This window comes from Clupea harengus, chromosome 5, assembly GCF_900700415.2.
Source record: "Clupea harengus chromosome 5, Ch_v2.0.2, whole genome shotgun sequence".
Lineage (NCBI taxonomy): Eukaryota > Metazoa > Chordata > Actinopteri > Clupeiformes > Clupeidae > Clupea > Clupea harengus.
This window is the reverse complement of record NC_045156.1, coordinates 20,458,221-20,478,122: the sequence shown is the minus strand read 5'-3', so window position 1 is coordinate 20,478,122 and position 19,902 is coordinate 20,458,221. Positions and strand designations below refer to the sequence as shown.

Below are 19,902 nucleotides of genomic sequence, written 5' to 3'. Positions count from 1 at the left end.
TAAAGTTTAATTCATCATTTTTTTTGTGGAGGTGCGCCAATGTGATCTTACATCAAGCACAGTAGTGTTCCAAATAAATCACAACATAACATGTGGTACTGGGTGAATAAGTGATGCAATATTTACTTTCATTCTGTAGCATTCTTCGAGTTTAAATCTATTATTCCTTTGAGTCCCTCGAGTGGTAATCAGGTCTGACTGCAAACCCACAGAACCATATGAGGCCAGACCAGGGGGGCAGAGGTCATGCATCAGTAGTCAGATAAGTGGTGAAGTTTGGCTAAATGGTCTGACTGTTAAATGGCGTCCAGAGACTCTGCCGCTGTTGATGAAGGCTGATGAAATGTCCAGCTTGCATCCAGAACAGACTCGGGCTGACACGCAACAGAACTGGAGGAGACCTTTAATGCTCCGACGGTTTATGTGCAGAGCGCCTCTATTGTGATGACCTACTCATAGTGTGTATATGCCAGTGGGGGGATCCATTCAGTATATATTTTACCATATCAAAGCAACAAAAGAAGACACTGAGAATTGAACTTTCTTATGAATTTATCTTTAATTTGTAATCCTGGGTGGATGTGTGTGAGCAATTGTCTGTGCGTTGCAAAACATTTCACCATGCATTAGTTTGTCTGTGTGAGTGTGTGTGTTTGCGCGCGTGTGATCACAGGGGGTGGGAGATGCCAAAGACTGGTGAACCGAGGCAGCAGCTACAGAAGTATTAGATTTGAGATTTCCCAACTCTGCTCCCCACCCCCACACACTGCCTCGTCCCCATCTCTCCCTCTCCCTCCTCTCTCTCTTTAATGTTGGCACTCTCTCATTCTCTCTTTAATGTAGGAGTAACCTTTGCAGGCTGCCTGAATAAGACACGTGTTGTTCCCCTACGCTCTTGCTCACTGACAGAGACCATTAGACTACTCCCTGCGCATTAACTTTTAATACACACATACCGCTATCATTCCACAAACACACACCAACCATCTCACACAGATTTGCAAGTTCTTAAACCACCGGAACTGCGAGATATCCAAGAGGCACAGCGCTGTAAACAGTAGGGCATGTAAACAAGTGTACATTTTGTGACTGTCATAAAAGGAGCAGGATGGACTTTTAAAGCTCTCACTCTAGAGGCACCTCATATGGCGAAGTCTGTAAGTGGCATTATACTGGCAACTCCCCGGGCGCGCTCTGTGTGAGCTTCCAAAATGGCCACCAGCTGAGGGCCCTGCTGTTACCTGCTTAAACGCGCAGAGCTCCTCAAACACCTTCAGAGCTCCATCAAACACAGAACGAGCCACTCCTTGTTAGGCCTGCCAAGTGACTGTGTGTGCCGTTAAAAGAGGCCGCGCACTGAAGTGTTTGCGCCGTCCAATCCGCCCCAACCCCCGCATCTTCCCTTGACGAGCGTCTTTTATATGGCTTTAATTAGATGCCTGTCGCCAAAAAATTATAATAAAAAGGGAATAAAAAAAATGAAGTAAAAAATAAGCTGGCATCCTGGTGTGAGCACTTTCAAAGCCTCTCCGAGGTCATTATCGTTGCATCTCGTTGTTTTCTCCCACCTCCCTTTTTTTTGCAAAGAGGGAGAGCAGGGTGGTTGTCAGAATAATTATCACTTCCTTTGTTACAGTCCGTTTCCACCTTGCGCACAGCCACATGCGTCCGTTTTTACCTCAGGCTTGCTGGAGACGATCCGTAGGAAACACCATTAATATTTCAGTCCAAAAGAGCTAACATATGCTAATCGCATGCTGTGTGCATTATCAGTTTATCTGCATGTATGTCCTGTGGCTCTCATATAAAAGATGGCGTCACACTTGATAAGAGATATCAAAGTGGCATCAAGCATGAAGACCTGTAAATCCAAAGATGGACACACATGGTGAGAAGCAGATAGACAGACAGGGAACAAAGAAAACACTAGCAACAAGCAAGTAAATCTCTTCACACTGGGGCAGCAGACCATTTATGACAGGATCAACTGCTTCCAACCCCACCCCACAGACTGAGGCAGGCAATAGTGAGGTGTCATTTATGCTAAGAGGATAGTTGAAGCACACTCTGATCACTGCTACACCCCTGACAATTTAGCAGTGGCCATTGTTTGCGTATACTGACAAGTATCTGATGTATTCTGACCCCGTGTTCTACTACTCTAGAATCAGTAACCAACTAGCTATCTCGGCTCATCACCTGCAAAATCATTCTAGGAAATAATTTCTTTATTGGCACTGAGAGTTGTACAATCATGACGTCATAGAACCCAAATGATACTAGCAGTTCACTGAAAAGACACCAAAACCATGGAGACTGTGTGTAAATGTGTGTCCAGTCTGACATGGACTGAGCTCTAACCTTGAAACCCTCCAGTCTTCCACATGTCTCGGATTCCCAGAGCAAGCAGTGTTTTCAGTGCAATATTAACACGTCGCAAAACGTCGAGGGCTAATTAGAGTGAGTCTAATGCAGAGTTTTTTTCTCATTATCCGCGGCCTTGGTCGCTCTGACTCTCTCTTACTCTCACCATCTGCTGCAGATGCCTCTCCCTTCGCTGATATGCACGGGACTGCCAAACAACAATGTATCTGTAATTACAAATGTATAAATTATGTATGACTTCTGCGAGGGAAAGCAGCCGTTTCCGTGGCTTTTCAAACGCTGACGTGCCATCAGAGTCCATCGCAAAGTGTTGTGTCTCACACTCCAAACAACTGGCTCCATAAAACACACCCGCTCATGGGCATATCTGCACACTCAGTTGCATGCAAACGTTTGGGCACCTTTGGTAAAAAATTCTGTTACTGTGATTAATTAAGCGATTAGAAGATGAACCGATCTCCAAAAGGCATAAAGTAAAAAAAACAAAAATCAACATTTTAAGCAAGATTAATGTTCTGTTTTTATTTTGTACAATTTTAGAGTGAAGAAAAGGAAAAGAGCACACCAAGAGATTTGAGCGGTCAGATACCAAGGTCTCAGACCGTAGCACGTTAGGAAAGGACAGATGATGCACATTTCAAAGCTTTATAAGTACTCTGACTCCTCAAAACTTTTCCCAACAATCAGTAGTCATATGCTCCCCTAAGCAGCTGCCTAGCACTCTGAAATTGAAAGAGTTGATGCCCTCAAATCAGAAGAAGGCTATACGAAGATAAAGCGTTTTCAGGTAACCATTTCCTCAGTTTGTAATGTAATTAAGAAATGGCCACAGGAACGGTGGATGTTGGGCTTGTGTTGCAGTCAGTGGAACGGGGGTACATTTCATTGAGGGAAGGGAATGGCAATTTGTAGAGTGAAGAATGGAGTCAATTCAATACCAGCTAATTCTGCCAGCAAACATCATCTGTAAAAAGAAAAGCTAGAGATGAAAAGATGAAAGCTTCTACAACAGGAGGATTATTCTAAACACACTGCAAAATCCAAAATGGACTACCTCAAGAGCAAGAGCAAGCTGAAGGTGTTAACGTGGCCCTCACAGTCCCCAGACCTAAACGCAATTGAACATCTATGGATAGACCTCAGAAGAGCAGCGCATGCAAGACGGCCCAAGAATCCCACAGAACTAGACGCTTCGCTGGCTACAAAAAGCGCTTACAAGCTGTGATGCTTGCCAAAGGGGGTGTTAGTAAGTACTGACCATGAAGGGGACCCAAACTTTTGTTTAGGGCCCTTTTCCTTTTTTTCTTATTTTGAAACTGTAAGAGATGAAAATGAAAAATGTAATCTTGCTTAAAATATTAACGAAATGTGTCATCTTTAACTTTATGCCTTTAGAAAATCAGAATCACTTAGCTATTCACAGTAACAGAAATGTTGACTAGGGGTGCCCAAACTTTTCCATGCCACTGTATAGTAAATACTATAATAGCATAGGCCATCTAGGACACTAAACAAGGTTTCTGAATCTGACAAATGACTGACAGTATGCAAATTCTAAAGAAGGTAGCATGGTATTAATATACTATCTTAGGAGGCTAAAGGGTCTGTCAGCAAATCTAAGGACAGGACCAGCTGCTGACCGACACTTGGCCACAGGGTGAGAGCACCCATAAGACCCAACTGGTCACGTCATCAGGAGCAGAAAACATACTTCTTGACTACATCCAGTGGAGGAACCTTGACAACTGTTTGGTTCAACGTGGCTTAAAAAAAGCAGTGGTTTGACAGTAAGGCCAAGGAAGCTCCGCCACAGACATAACTGCCCTACTCACTTCATGTGGAGATGTATAATAAATAATACATAGAAACCGTGTTTAATCATTTACATGACTATGATCGAAGATAACAATTCTGACCATCCTACCCTTTGTAACCCGTCAGACAATTTGCAATATACCCTCTCCCTGAAAGATATGACTTCCTGACAACTGGCCATCCGATGTCTGGTGAACATGCTAGGATATGAAGGGTGAAACTATGTTAAAAGTCTGCGAAAGGGGCTGGGAATCATGTTTATTTCATACCAAAGCAACTACCATACGCAGCAGGGCTCCCACACCTTTTCAGAACAGTTTCAGAGTGGGAAGTTTGGCGTGATGCCAAACTGACAGTGCCAGGAGAGCCCAATTACCTATGGAAGCCCATTTACAATGACCATTACCATGTGCAAAGCTGCCATTTGTCATCTTCATCTCTGCAGATACTCAGGGAACAACAAAAACAATATCTCGCCCTAGGGCTGTCTTGGTCTTGGTGAAAAATGGAAATAAGGTAGGCCTATTTGGACCTGCTTGCTCTTGAGGGTTTGAGACAATTTGATTGTTTTGCTGCTAGATCAACACAATTGAATTGAATTGATTTAGTACAGATTCTCAATTCTTACTGGCCTGTCGGTCATTTTGCCATTTTGAGAGTGAAGGGAGGGATGGGTTTTTTGTAAAATTTCTTGTGTTTAGCTGATGTTAACTTTAACCAGGAACGTGTTCTGCTGCTTTGAGTCTTTATCCCCTTAGTAGAACCCTTTGGAGATGAGACTGTTCTACAGAATGCAACAGCACTTAGAAACCCGTAGTAACAGAGTTGTAGATTGAGCAGTGCCATTCTGTTGTGACTTTATTCATCTCTGTACGAGGAATTATGGAATGGAGCCACTGACGATAAAAGATGACTCACAACTAAATGCACAGACAATGCAACAAGATCCCATGGTACACCTCTTTTATGTGAAAGGCTTTAGAGCAAAGGGAGAAACACCTTGTTAATATTACACATTAATATCAATCACAGTTCTTGGTATTTTCCTTTTTTTCTTATTCTTGTGAAGTTTGTCCAAAGCTTGATAAATGGGAGTAAAAAATAAATAAAAAAACCGGTGTGGCAAAAATAAGCACAAACTCATCATGTGTCACCATCTATCCACCTCTCCATCCATACATCTACCCATCCACCCACTTACCAGCTCTCTTCGCTACCCTCCTTCCTACCACACTCTTGTCTTTCAAACAGAGCATCTTCATTACTGCAGCACGAAACTGTGTGTGTGTTTTTTTTTTTACCTGGAGCTCTCAGAAGAATCAGGAGAGGGAGAGAGAGATAGAGAGACAGAGACATGTAAGTGAAAGCGTTCATAGGTTATGGTGAGGGGGAGATGATATTGGAGGGGGGGGGTTGATGGAAAAGACAGGATGTCTATGGGGTAGAGGATGTAAGGAGGAACAGCATTCGTTTCATCTGAAAATACAAAAAAAGGAAGTTTTGGGCTCTTGGCTGCTCCTAGCCTGCCAGCCATCCATTTCCTTTCAATTACAGAGCACTGAGGCAACAGGGCATTAAAAACCACAAATACACACAGAGACAAACACAGACTGACACACACACACACACACACACACACACACGTTCCCAAGGGCCTTCCGGAGTAGAGTTGTGCTTGTGTGGGAATTTTGAACACCAGCCTGATTATATAATAAAAGCATAAGCACTAGGCTGGAGGACGAATTATTTTAAAAGTAAAAGGTAGTTCAGCGTGGTGATGAATAAGAAGAAGCGAGAGCCAATTTTCACAAACCATCTTAAATCCTTTTTTTATTGTGAAGACGAAAGCTACAATATGCAGGACCTGCCAATCAAACCAGAGTTCAAAACACACTCATGTTTTTGCTCATTATTTGCACCATTTCAACCCTGAAGTCTTCACCAGACAAAAAAACAACCCTGACAATTTCTTTCTCTCCGCCGTTTCACCAAGGGCTGCAACGATAACCAAATTACCACGGCCATATGATGCCTTCTGCGGGGTTTGAGTACGGTCATCACCGCAATTTATTCATTTTTTTGCTGGTGAAAGTTCCAGGAGTCCATATGGTGTGTGATGTGAAATATGAAGTGTGAAGAATATCAACAATTAGTATAACCACTATGATAAGTCACGATGACAAACTACTAAAACTGCTAAACTATTAAAAATGATTTACACTATTAAAATTAATTTGATTCTGTGCACTCTATGTTTAAAGGTGTATCAAGTATAGCAAACATACTGATGCGTGTGGGGTGTATCGGGGAGGGGGGCTGTCTGCATGCTGGCTGAGTGCTGCCCACTGTATCCCACAGGCTCTTCATTCTTAACCTAAAATCAGCCCATATTCTCCAACATGGGTTACTTTCTAGTATACCAGGAGCTATCTGTTGGGCCTTGGCCTTGCAGGCAGGCACAGATGGGCGACCAAACATGAATTTTTCCGCGTCCCACGGATCCTCCAATTAAAGAACAACACATAATAACCCATAGGGCAGGGCCAAGGAAGATTGAGTGAGACAAGAGGGGTTCATCCGATGTATAAGAAGGGAATGCAAAACCGTAGTGGCGAAATCAACCTTTTTGTTCCACTCACTTTTTGTTCCTTTTCACTTTTGAAGATTTTTCCTGAACGACCAAGAACAAAGAGTTTTGTTCAGATCTGAAAAGACGAGTGTTGACTTTACCACAAACCTACAAATCAGCCACGACACACTGACTTATTGACTGAGGTACAAGATAATATCCACAGATATACAGATAATGTTCAATAGAATATATACTCACACAATACCCAGACATACAGACAAAAGCAGTTCGATTTTAATTGCAAGGGGTGAATAGCGGACACACTTTTCTTGCTGCTAGCCAGTTGACATTCTTAAACTCAACAATGGCCACGAATGTAGTTCCTTAGCCAGTATTATGCCGCCAATATGAGCATATGTTGGCTTTGTTTTCAGCCTTCAATGAAATACTCTTCTACAGCCACATTAACGCACTGAATTTACTCATCCAAAATAGAGTCTAGAATTCACTATAGCTTGTCCGCGTTCGAGCACACAGGTTACTTTAGACACTGTGTTGGTTTCCACAGGAACGTTGTCACTGGCCGTGGTGTAGTAACGTACAGTATGTTCTTAATGCTGTTCCAGTCTTAATAATACCACATGATACTTTTTCACCATCGTGAGGAAGCAACTCCCCTCCCCTCTGTGGGAGTAAAGAAAATAAATGAATGCTAACTTTTTTAACCCGGAAACCGGAAACATACATCTTGTAACATCTAAGATTGTGATGCTCAATCATGAACAACATTTCCTCCTACATTTCCTCCTTTGTGGAAAACTTTAAACACTTACCGTCTCTCTTCCCAGCCACTTAATCAGAACTGTTTGCTTATGATTAACTAATTAACCGATTCATTAACTGTGAAGAAACATGTATGGAGAAGAAACCGACAGACAAACAGAGAGAGAGCGAGAGAGAGAGAGAGAGAGAGAGAGACAGGCAGATAGAGAAAGAGACAGTGGCGTGTGAGACAGAGGAATGTGGCTACAGTAAACAGCAACCATAAAAGATAGGAAGGCTTAGTGACAGCATGGGTGCCAGTCATGACTGCTCCGGGAAGCTGGGGGGCACAGTCAGCCTTTCTAATGGTCAGACCCACATCACGCAACCCTGAAGACCACCACTCAACACCCCCCTCAGCATCCCGTACACACACACAAACACACACAACACAAACACATGCCCGCAGAGAAACACAGTCCACCAGAGCTGAGGCACACACTAAACACGCTGTGCCTCGTGCGCTTGGCTAGACATTCCTTTAGGACTCTCATTTTCGGTCCTTTCAACCACTACCAGGTTTCAATTAATACCACTGACCTTGGCAATAGCATAGTTTAAAACATACCAAAGATGCCTTTGTTTAAAACACTAAAACATTAATGCAGACTATGAAGAAGAATGAAAGACACCAGACAGCGGCAATCTTGGGCCATTATTGGCTGGTGGGGAATCCAGCTGCTCACAGGATGGTCACACTCAGGCAGAGTGGAGTCTAGTTCGACAACAGACAGCATATACTGGAACTGCAACAAGCATACATCTAGTTGGACAATGCTTAAAGCCGATGGAATCACCTAGGGCCCTGATTTCCTTGACGGGCGACTGGCAATGAGCAAAGTCTGCCACGCATTCACTAAAGCTTAATAACTTTGGCAAAATCGTTTAGCGAATTCAATACCATGAGCATACTCCTAAGCACAAGCATGGCTGGGTCAGCACAATGCTCCCGCAAGCCACACGTTGGCTTTAGTTCATGGGTGACGGACTTTACTCGTGACTTTGCTCCTTGTGAAAATAGAGCCCAGAGTCTCTCTTTAAACACAAAAGAAAGGCCAGATTTAGACCATGTATCTCATGAATCAATGAAATTGCCCCTAGAGTTATAAAATATTTGGGGGACAACTCGCTTTGCAGGGTTGAGACGGTCGGTGCTCATCCTGTGATGATGATAATAATAAGCCTGCTTGCTGCCTTCTCTGGTAATCACTGCCATCGTTAGCTGTCATTAATTGTTGAAGCGTGGCCCTAATCAATGGGGTCTGACTCACCAGTGACATGCAGGGCATGCTCAATCATGCTAGAGAGTGTGTGTGTGTGTGTGTGTGTGTGTGTGTGTGTGTGTGTGTGTGTGTGTGTGTGTGTGTGTGTGTGTGTGAGTGAGTGAGTGAGTGAGTGAGTGAGTGAGTGAGTGAGTGAGTGAGTGAGTGAGTGAGTGAGTGAGTGAGTGAGTGAGTGAGTGAGTGAGTGAGTGAGTGAGTGAGTGAGTGAGTGAGTGAGTGAGTGAGTGAGTGAGTGAGTGAGTGAGTGAGTGAGTGAGTGAGTGAGAGAGAGAGAGTGAGTGTGTGTGTGTGTGTGTGTGTGTGTGTGTGTGTAGATGTGTGTGTGCATACGCCAACAGAGTCTTAGCCTACATGATGAGAGCCCTTCATTGGGCGTCCCAGAGCCCTCAGCCTCCAAGCATGTGAGAATAGAGTCACATGGAGTTTAATGTATGCATGCACCCAGGCTGAGGGTAAAAAACAAAGGCACATTAGCATGAGATACGCATGTTATCAGCACATCTGCATCCCCATCTACTGGATCTGTGTTCTTAGTAGGGTCCAGCAACAGCTCCCACCACTGCTAGATGTCTCCAATCTAGAACCTTACCCTAGAACATTTATAGGAAGCTCTCAGAGGGCCTCGCATCTGGAGATGGGAACCTTCTGAGGGCTGCAATGGAGAGGTGAGGGCTGAAAATAACTGTGGGTTAATGAGGAGGAAGGCAACAGGGGATCAGAGTTAGACTCTCACACAAGGACAGATTAGGCACAGATACACGGCCCGTTTCACCCTTATACACACACACACACAACATTCTCCCACTCCACACACACCCAAACACACACTTAAAGGCATCAAGAGCAGATTAATCAAGCACTGACTGATCAAATATCAAATATAGCAGACCAATTATATACAGCTGATTTGCCCCCCCCCCCCCCCCCCCCCCCCCCCCACCACCACCACCACCACCACACACACCCAACCAATTTCCCTTCCTCCCTCTCCCTTTCTGTTTTTCTCTCTCACACTCACACACACAAATAGAAGAAGTGATATGTATGACTCCAGCCACACAGCAGGTCATTGGGGGCACAGCTGCTACCCCCTCCAGCACAGGATCTCAGGGGCAGGAGGCAGACAAGTTTCCACCCTCACACACCCACTTACCACATGCCAACATGCAACTCTAGGCCCACATGTTACATGTGTGCCTCTCTCTCTCTCACACACACACACACACACACACACACACACACACACACACACGTACACATGCATAAAAACACACACACACACACACACTGTGGAATGCGCACAAACACATACACACGTCTGATCTGGAGGTGGAAAAGGGGGCTCTCCTGCCTGATGAAACTGTTCGACGTCAAATAAACAAGATCACACACTTCTCAGGTGAGTAGTAGTACAAACGCAAACGTGCACACGCATACCAAACACACAATCGTGAAATCATTGGTAGTGCAAAAGTAAGGATTATTAAGCATGGGAGATTTACACCAGAGGTTCTAATTTCAGCCTTCATGAATCTGGTCTTCTTCCTGACCCCCTCCGTAATGACTGTAATCTTGGACCAGAGGAACAGGAGACAGGCTATCTAAACCACCATTAATTCTAGCTAGCTGTCAGCACCAACCCCCCCCCCCCCCCCCCCCCCCCCACCCCGAACCTCTCTCTGACCCACCTCCTGCTCAACTACTCTAAAGCATGTATTCAGAGCCTAAGAGCACTCTTTACACTTTCACAGCAGTTTTCCACTCCTCTTCCTCCTCCTCCTCCTCCATTAAGAACACTTAAAGGCACACTGCCCTAATGGGCACATAACTAGCGTGGAGAGAGAATTGAAGATTTTGTCAAGAAATACGAGGCCTCTGAATGTCGTGAAGAAGCAGTATTATCATCAATACATATTATGTTTATACATTATAATAATATATTAACCTATATTTTGTCTTCCTTATGTATTAGAAATAGTAAATAGACTAAGTGTTATTTAAAATCATCCGTCATTAATTTGTGTACCGAGTACTTTGCACTGAGAGTTTTTTTATACTTGAAAAGATAAGTACTGTACGATGACGTAAGGCTACACTGATTAATAGGGCCTTGCCACTTTAAACAAAAATCTGCTGATTTAGGTTATGTTTCCATATCAGGTTGGGACGTGAACACGATACTGGAAAGCCCATCATTTTTGCACTAATCCAAACCGAGCTGTTCCAGTGTTTACGTCAGGACATCACGTGGTAAATAAAACAACATTTCATACTAAACAGATGATGACAAGGATGACAAGATCAGATGATATTAATAACTTAATAACTGAGAAAATGTTAAATCATGTCTTGGACAGGGGTGTAGGGGGTTATGTTAATGGAGTGATTAACTCTTCCCTGTACAAACATTGTGTTTTGTCTCATAGGCTACTGTACTCACTGACTTATCTTCCGGCTGGCATCAGTTATTTGCCCTGTATCATTAGCTATGTCTTTACCTTACATTTCGTCATGAATAATAAACCGTGTGGAATTTCAGCAGTGGCGCTACTAATTCAAAGGCTCTCTTCATGTCTTCTTGGCTCGAGCTGAACTAAACATGCCACAGCCTGGCAAGTGACTTTGGGCTTTTAGGGAGGGGCGAAAGCACAACACTCTAATAGAGCACAAGAGGTGCTCTGGATTTATAACACACAAAAAATGAGAGCTTCATTGCAAAGCGTAATGTGGCAAAAATGAAATTCGATTAACTGCCCAGCCCTATTGTTATGTTGACAAAATGAAAACATTCAGCCTTTATGATAAGCTGAAACGGCCTTTTCAAATGTTTGTGAATGTAAGCCTTTATAAAAGTTTGTGAATGCAACTGTAGACTACAGGCAGTAGGCTAAAGCTCTACAAGAGTGACAGGTTGACAAAGCTCTGTACTATCTTTTTACAGGAGCCATTTCATGGCCACCAACCTCCTCCACGTCAGAATATTTACCCAGTGAATGCACTTGTCAGGGGGCCTGCATGGAAGCCAAAAGCCAAGATGGACGGTGAAGAATGGGGAGGGCTTTATATCTGCCCAATTGTGTTTTTTATTTATTTATTCTTTTAAGCCAACATGGTTCAGGGAGCTTCTCAAATCCCCTGGCGAGCGTCTGGAGAGTCTCGACTTCACACTTGGCTAGCTGTTAATAATGCTGGAGAAAGGCTTTGGCGATTCCCCTTATGAGCCATTCATGTTCATGCATGTTTTTTGCTTGTTGATTGTGAAACTGGTTTTCATCACAGAGTTTGGTTTTACTATTCCGCTGGCCAGTGGAGCGCTGTGATCGGTCCTGGTGAGCTTGGGATGATTGGCCGGTGACAGGTGTGGGAGGGGCTCCAAGGACAAAGGCCATACTGGTGCTATTTTTGGCTGAGCCCATAGGAGATGACCTCGTTTGTGAGATTAATGAAAGGCATTTCCATTTTTGATATGGAAATGAACTGACGAACTTCAGCTGTCCTTTGGGAGTTAGCATATAGTACCCCCTGTGCACATTGGCAGCTAGCGTTTCTTGAAGGGGTCCAAGCAAAACAGCCGCCTCCGGTCTCCTTAGAGATGGTTGTTGCCATAGGAAAACTGTAGTCTTTATAAGTATATAAGTATCCAGGGGTGAAAAACTGCCATCCAAATTGTTCAATCTTATTTGAATGTAATCGGTGTTCAAAGCCTAGCCCTTCTTGTGCATGTTTTTTCCTTTCATGAAACACAAAAAACAAACCATCAAACCATCGCTCTTCTTGGGAGTACTGGCCGACAGGCGAACGACACATTGGGCTTTGCCTCTCCCAATTACCCACACTCACACTCCCCTCCGCCCTCAGGCTCTGCACGACTCCTGTGTTAATGCAATACATACAAGCTGGCTGCTACTTTTCATGTATTAGTTAAGAGCACCATCAAGGGAACCTGACATGTTGGAGGGGCGCACTGGTTCGCCCCGGCTTCACTCGAGACGTAACAGGCGTCCCACTAACAGCTTGGTTTCATCAAAGCCCAACAAAGGGGAGATTCCCCATCCGTCTCACCCCAATCACACACCCCCACATTCCTTGATGTGCATGACTGGGGACTGAAGAGATCAGCCCTGCTAGGATTCCAACCATCACACCAGCAGTGAGGCACAGAGGAAAAAGCACCTGCAGTGCAATGTGCTTAATTCACTTAAATTGGTCAAAAGGCTTACAGTTGACTTCCACACAGCTCAACGTGGCTGCCATTTCACAGGCAAACTTACATGCTTTCATAGGCCCTCTACGGCACAGACAATACGGACAGGTTACAAGGGCTTGACCGCATGGGCCTCGGGGAGAACACTTTTAAACATGCAAAACTATGCTGGGATAATTACATCACAGATTCCGGAGGTTTCTGCCTGTTGCCAAGGTAACACGGTCTGGGTGGGTTTGCATGGAGATAAGATCCTTTGATATTTCAGAGATTAGGAGACAATTCATTGAAGACTGGAGGAGTGCTGTCACTGTGAGTTTGGATCGCAAAGGATTGTTTGAAGAGCACGGCTCACTCACACCATCAAGACAACCACTCACACCCCATATTAACAATCTTCACTGATGTACAATGCACGTGATATTCAGTTGTGTTCTTAGACAGATATACAGATGCTCTTGAAGCACGACTGAAACAATGAGTCTTATCACTTTTCCAAGACCATATCCATAATATTACTAAATGTGATGTAGCTCCTTGAAACAATATTACTGGGGATTTTGAAAATTTGTTTTAAAAAGTGTATGTAAAAGACAACTATGAGCATGAAATTATGAAGGTTATAACTAACTACAGAAAAACATTTACATTTAGTCATTTAGCAGGCGCTTTTATCCAAAGCGACGTACAAGGGAGAGAAAAATCAAGCAACGAGCAATAGAGACCTAGTGTAACAATAAATACCAGAACCTAGTCAAGAACACAAGACACAAGTTTCACTTGGTAGTTAGCGTTTAGCAGCTAATTTATCTGCACTGCTGGTGACCAATATTTGAGAGTGCAGTGACTCTGGTGGATTGGGTCAAAGCCAGACTTCAAAAGGTATTCATCAGCATTATTACTGATGAAACAGCTGTCCCTGTGCAGCCTCCCAAGGACAAAGATCACTGGTTGCTCTCAAACGGGGCTTAATGAAATTGGACAAGAAGCGTGGAAAAGCTGAAAAGAAATCATCCTTTTATTTTCCCATCTCTCTCTCTCTCACTCACTCTTTCTCTCTCTGTATCTATCTAACTCCCTGAGTGTGATGGTGAAAAATATGTGGAGGTCATTTTCAAGGTAATTTCCAAAACTAAACAAAAAACAATACAACATTTATGTAGCTTTATAACCATGAGGTCAATAGAAAAGGCATAGACTACAGTGCCCTCCACAATGATTGGCACCCCTAGTGAATATGAGCAAAACAGGCTATGAAAAAATATGTCTTTGCTGTTTATCCTCTTGGTCTTTCACTCAGAATATTCACAAAAATGGGGTCAATTTACAGATAGGTCCTCTTTCAGGCTGATTCTTAACATCTCCTGTCGCTTTAAACTTCTTAATTATTGCCATGATAGTGGAAATGGGTATTTTCAACTGTTTAGAGATTTTCTTGTGTCCATTTCTTGATTTGTGCAGCTCAACAACTTTTCGTCACACATCGTCACTGTGTTCTTGGGTCTTTCCCATAGTGATGAATGACTAATGGAATTTGGCCTGCGTCACCTCATATTTGTACGCCAGTGGAACAGGAAGTCATGGTTGACCTCTTAAGAGTTCCTTATCAAACAGGTGAACTTGAAAATTTAAAACATGACTGGAAATATACTTCAGTTAGATTTTAATTATAAGATTTTTCTAGGGGTGCCAATAATTGTGGCACACAGGTTTTGGGGAAAAATATTTATTTAATGTCAACAGTTTTTTAATAAAAATTAAATAATTTTACTTCAATAATTTTACTTTTAAATAATTTTACTTCAATGAAAAGGTAAGATTTTTGTGAATATTTTGAGTGAAAGACCAAGAGGATAAACAGCAAAGACATATTTTTTTATAACCTGTTTTGCTCATATTCACTAGGGGTGCCAATAATTGTGGAGGGCACTGTATATGACACTATCTGTAAATACGTACAGAGCAGGGGCAGATAGACACAGAAAGACAAGAGGGACAAGAGAGAGAGAGGCAGAGAGAGAGAGAGAGAGAGAGAGGCAGAGAGAGCGAGAGAGAGAGAGAGAGAGAGAGAGAGCGAGGGTAAGCACCAGATGAGAAACACTTTGAGTTCATTTTCACCTCTGAAGTCTGAACCTTGTTTAATTTACACCTTCTCAACCACACCTGGCAGTCCTCTATCACTATCTATGTATGTGATAAAGGCTGTCAAGGAGTCCCTTTACACAAAATTAATGGATGAGGCAGAGGCAAATAACTCCATGCTGCAAGGCAAAGCATACAGTATACGGTAAAGTATACAGTCATACAAAATGTTCTCAAGAAGCATTTTCCACTTGGTTCGGTTTCTTTTCACACAGAGAAAAATCCAAGAAAACCAAAATCAGAAAAACCAAATCCATCCAAAATCCATCACTTCCAACAAACTGTGTTGGAATAGTGCACATTTCTGTGAGAAAAATTGCTGTGCGATTTAACATGGAGAAACGGCAGAGTTGGCATCTGCCCTTAAACGTGGTAATTATCTGGGCAATATACCAGGCAAAACTATACCAGCTGAATGCCAAATGCACTTCGAGGAAGCGTATTGAAAATACTGCTTCACACTTCCTCGGTTCATTCTCTTGCTAGCTGCTACTCGCTGCTACTAACATCACTACTATGCAAGCTGTTACAGTTGGCGTGCTCTGCCACATTTCTGAATGCAAAGCACACCTGGCTACAGAAGCTGTTTAGCTCAAACTTGCAGAGTACACCTGGTAGTTGGGTCCGGATCAAGGCCGGAGAATGTTCCCACCACAACTGCTCCAGAATTCATCTGGGACCAGACTGAGAGCGCCTCTTCTCAAGGGTCACGGTGTGGTTGTTTTGGTCCGCCTACCCAAACGAATCCCACAAAGGGGGAAAACGAACCAGAGTCTGATTTAACCGGACTAAAAAGCTCAAGAGTGAAAACACCCCAAATTTGAGACAGCTCTCTTGACAATACTGGTTATGACATGTTTATAGCATGGCTATACCTTTGTTATGACGCCGTAGGATGCTGGGACGTAAGTGCTAGGATGCTGTTCTACCATTGTTTCACTGTTGAACATGCGCGACATCACTGTCCAGCGCCACTAGAACCACCTTAACATGGAAGGTAAGAATACCTGCAAAGATCTTTCTCAAAGTTTATAACACACATCATACTCCATGATAAACCATGCTAAAATAGTACCAACTGAACCTGAGCTATGGCATGAGAACACACACTATGAAAAACAGTCTGTCCCTTCAGGATTTTACAATCTTACAAATTCAATGAAGTAATTTCTGCATTACTCACAGAAACCTCAAAAATCACAGCAATTTAAAAAAAATTCCTGTAGCAAATTCTGTCACTTTTGGCCACAACATTCACAACAAACCCTTGCAAGATCCCTGTGGGACTGAACAGTGCCGTGCTGTGCTGTATACCGGTGACCAAAGGGTTATAAGGTTGACTTTGCTTATTGCAAAATTATTACACAATAACACAACGTGATTGAAAACATTTGATATATGCGATTCCAAACTTTTGTTTGGATATTTCAAACTGTTGAGCAGTGGCATATTCCCCCTCCTCACTCAGTCAACCACCTCTCGGCTCTGTGTGACATTAACACCAGGGCTCTGATCAATGGCATTGAAATGTGACATTTACCCCTTGCAAATGTCCCAGAATCCCATGGGTTTCCTGTGGCAGCAGGAAGAAGAGTCATGTTTGAGTACAGAAGAGCCGAGCGATGTCAGCCAAAACCCCAAGGCCTGAACACACACACAGCATCCATCTTAGCATACAAATGTACATGCAAGCGCACACACAGGCTCACAAACACAGGCTCACACACACAGGCTCACAAACACAGGCTCACACACACAGGCTCACACACACACCCCTCTTGGTCTCCATGATCTGTTCTGCTCCAACACACACCAGCAGCTCGAAGCACAGCACTAGAACCCTGCCTCACACTAAATCACGCACACGGTTGGGAAGACGAATGGCTCAAAAGAGCTGATGCCATCCACCTGAGGGAACATGGCTATGGGGCTGAGCTTCAAGCTTTCCAGGAAAGCAGAGCGAGAGCCACACACAGAAACAAGAAGAACGGGACGGGAATGAAGAGCGTGCAGGTTCGCAGTTTCACGGCCCCCACAGTTCCATTTCTTTCCTTAAGTGATTCAAATTTAAAGAGAACACGAGTCAAGTGGTTCAAGCCACTGCTTTACAAAACAAATAAATCCTCATTTCCTTCATTGACTCCAGGGCAATTTCAGGTGCGTGTGTGTTCCTGCCGACACTGCATTTCTGCCTGAGGAGGAAAGGATATCGTGTACTAATAAAGTATCAGGCATTCACACGCAGTATCTCTGCTAAAAGGTAGTGATGTACAAATAGCAGATATCAGGATACACGTAGTACAATAACAGCAAAAGGGACCAGAAATACATTTTTAATAGTAGCATCACTGCTGACCATTGTCATGTAATTTATCTTACTTAAGGAATTAGAGGTGGTGATAATTCCTTAATTCCTAATAATCCAAGATAAGCAAAGGACCGAATCATTCAAAGAAAATGTTCTGTGTTAGCGAGGCTGTATACCAAATCATTTCAAGGAAAATGTTGTGTTTGCGAGGCTGTATACCAAATAATTCAAAGAAAACATTGGGCCTATGTGTTTGCTCAGATTCACATGGCTGCATCCACTAACATGAGTAGCTCCTGAGGCAGCAATGAGACAAACAAGAAGCAGCAGAGAAATCCACACCCCCAAAAGCAGAAGAGGGCGCCCCACCCCTAACAACAACAACAACAACAACAACAACAACAACAACAACAACTTCTTCTTCCCGTACTGTGACGGTTGTATTTCAATGTGTATATGTACAGATACTTGGCTATACCATTTCATGTCCACTGGCAAGACACATGGAAACTTTGTTGAGGGAAATCCAACCACTTCCACAGTGGTGTGCTGTGTATGGGCTCATGTTCTGTGGGCATGCCAATGTGATTTGTGAATTATTGCACGTGTGTGTGTGTGTGTGTGTCTGTGTGTGTGTCCCACCCTGACATACTGGGCATGATGCCGTCCCTCTGGTCCAGATCTAGCAAGAGCTCCTCCATGCCGACCTTCTCCCAAAAACCTTTCGCGCCACCTCCATGTGACCTTTGTGTGACCTTTCCGCCTCCTCCTGCTTGGTCTGCGCCGCCACCAATGTGAATGAGCCACGAGGACTGCCAGCTGTGCCTCTTTTCCCTATGGGTGCTGACTTGGCACAGCTGTCATGGCTTCTACATTAGTGGCCTCTCCAGTGGGACTGGTAGCCAACTCAACAACCTGACTTGCTTAGCAGGACGATCTCTCTTCATCACTTACTAAATAATATACCACTTAATCCACACACTTACCTGGCAAACTCAGTCGCTACCTTTCTGACCTCTTTGCTCAGTCAAACACTGACTCGGTAACTCACTCTCTACGTTCATTACCACTCTCGCTAACTCACAACCCTAAGTAACTTTAAGGGGCGTGACAACAGGAATAAAGTTAAAGGCTCAGTGTGCTGCAAGACAAGCGCACAACCAGAGTCATAAAGAATATTAGCATCTTTAACCATGGATTTTAGCTTGTTGAGTTTTTGTTTTCCTGGTGGACACAACATCATTAAGACAAGAGTAGGGTTTAATCCCTCTCTCACTATCTCTCTCACTACATCACTAACTACACAAATGATTTGACGCTTAGCTCATGTGCAATGGCTGTGGTCAAGCCACATGTCGAACAGCATGGCAGGTTGGTAGCTGATGGCTTTGAGCACTTGCTGAACGGGTGGCAATGCTCCGTCCTTCACCTTCACCAGGGTGTCACCCACCTTACTATTCCAGTCACTCAGGGTGGCATAGAGTCTCACTATTCCAGTCACTCAGGGTGGCATAGTCTCACTATTCCAGTCACTCAGGGTGGCATAGAGTCTCACTATTCCAGTCACTCAGGGTGGCATAGAGTCTCACTATTCCAGTCACTCAGGGTGGCATAGAGTCTCACTATTCCAGTCACTCAGGGTGGCATACAGTCTCACTATTCCAGTCACTCAGGGTGGCATAGAGTCTCACTATTCCAGTCACTCAGGGTGGCATCCAGTCTCACTATTCCAGTCACTCAGGGTGGCATACAGTCTCACTATTCCAGTCACTCAGGGTGGCGTACAGTCTCACTGTTCCACAGTCACTCAGTCAGACAGCACTCAAAACCATGCAGATTCACTCACAACAAAGTAACTCAGAGAGTAAGGCACACTGCTAGCCCACTACAGAAAGCCTCAGTGCCCATCAGGCAGTCAGTGACATTGGCATTCCTCAGGAAAGACTGTCTGAGATCAGCGAGATCCCAGGCGCTTTTCTCCACAGAAGCCAAAGCTGACTGTGCCAATTTAATTGTTCCACCCCAGCAATCCAGGGGGCAAAGTTGAAGACCAAAAAAAAAAAATCACTGTATGTGAAACATTAATTACAGAAATGCTTCCAGACAACATCAAACATCAAAACAAGAGCACAAGCACTCAGTCTTGCATCAACTCACCTCTACAATTTGACATGTCTGTAGGGGGTGCCTGTTATTCTCACTGTTTGTTTGTTCATTTGTTTTCTTGGGCTGCATCAATCCCACAGAGCTAAATGTCTCGGTAAAGGTCAGACTACAGGCCACAGAGCCTCTGAATCGATAACTACATCTCAAATATATGCCGCGCAGCCATACATATTCAAAGGCAGCTGATAGTTTGGAACAATTTTTT

General features: G+C 43.7%; 1 protein-coding gene across 1 annotated transcript in view; it reads right to left on the bottom strand.

Annotated features, from left to right (window-relative positions):
- Nucleotides 1-19,902, bottom strand: part of LOC105897818 (testis-expressed protein 264 homolog) — a 40,993-nt gene that overhangs the window by 9,362 nt on the left and 11,729 nt on the right. The gene's annotated exons all lie outside the window — the stretch shown is intronic.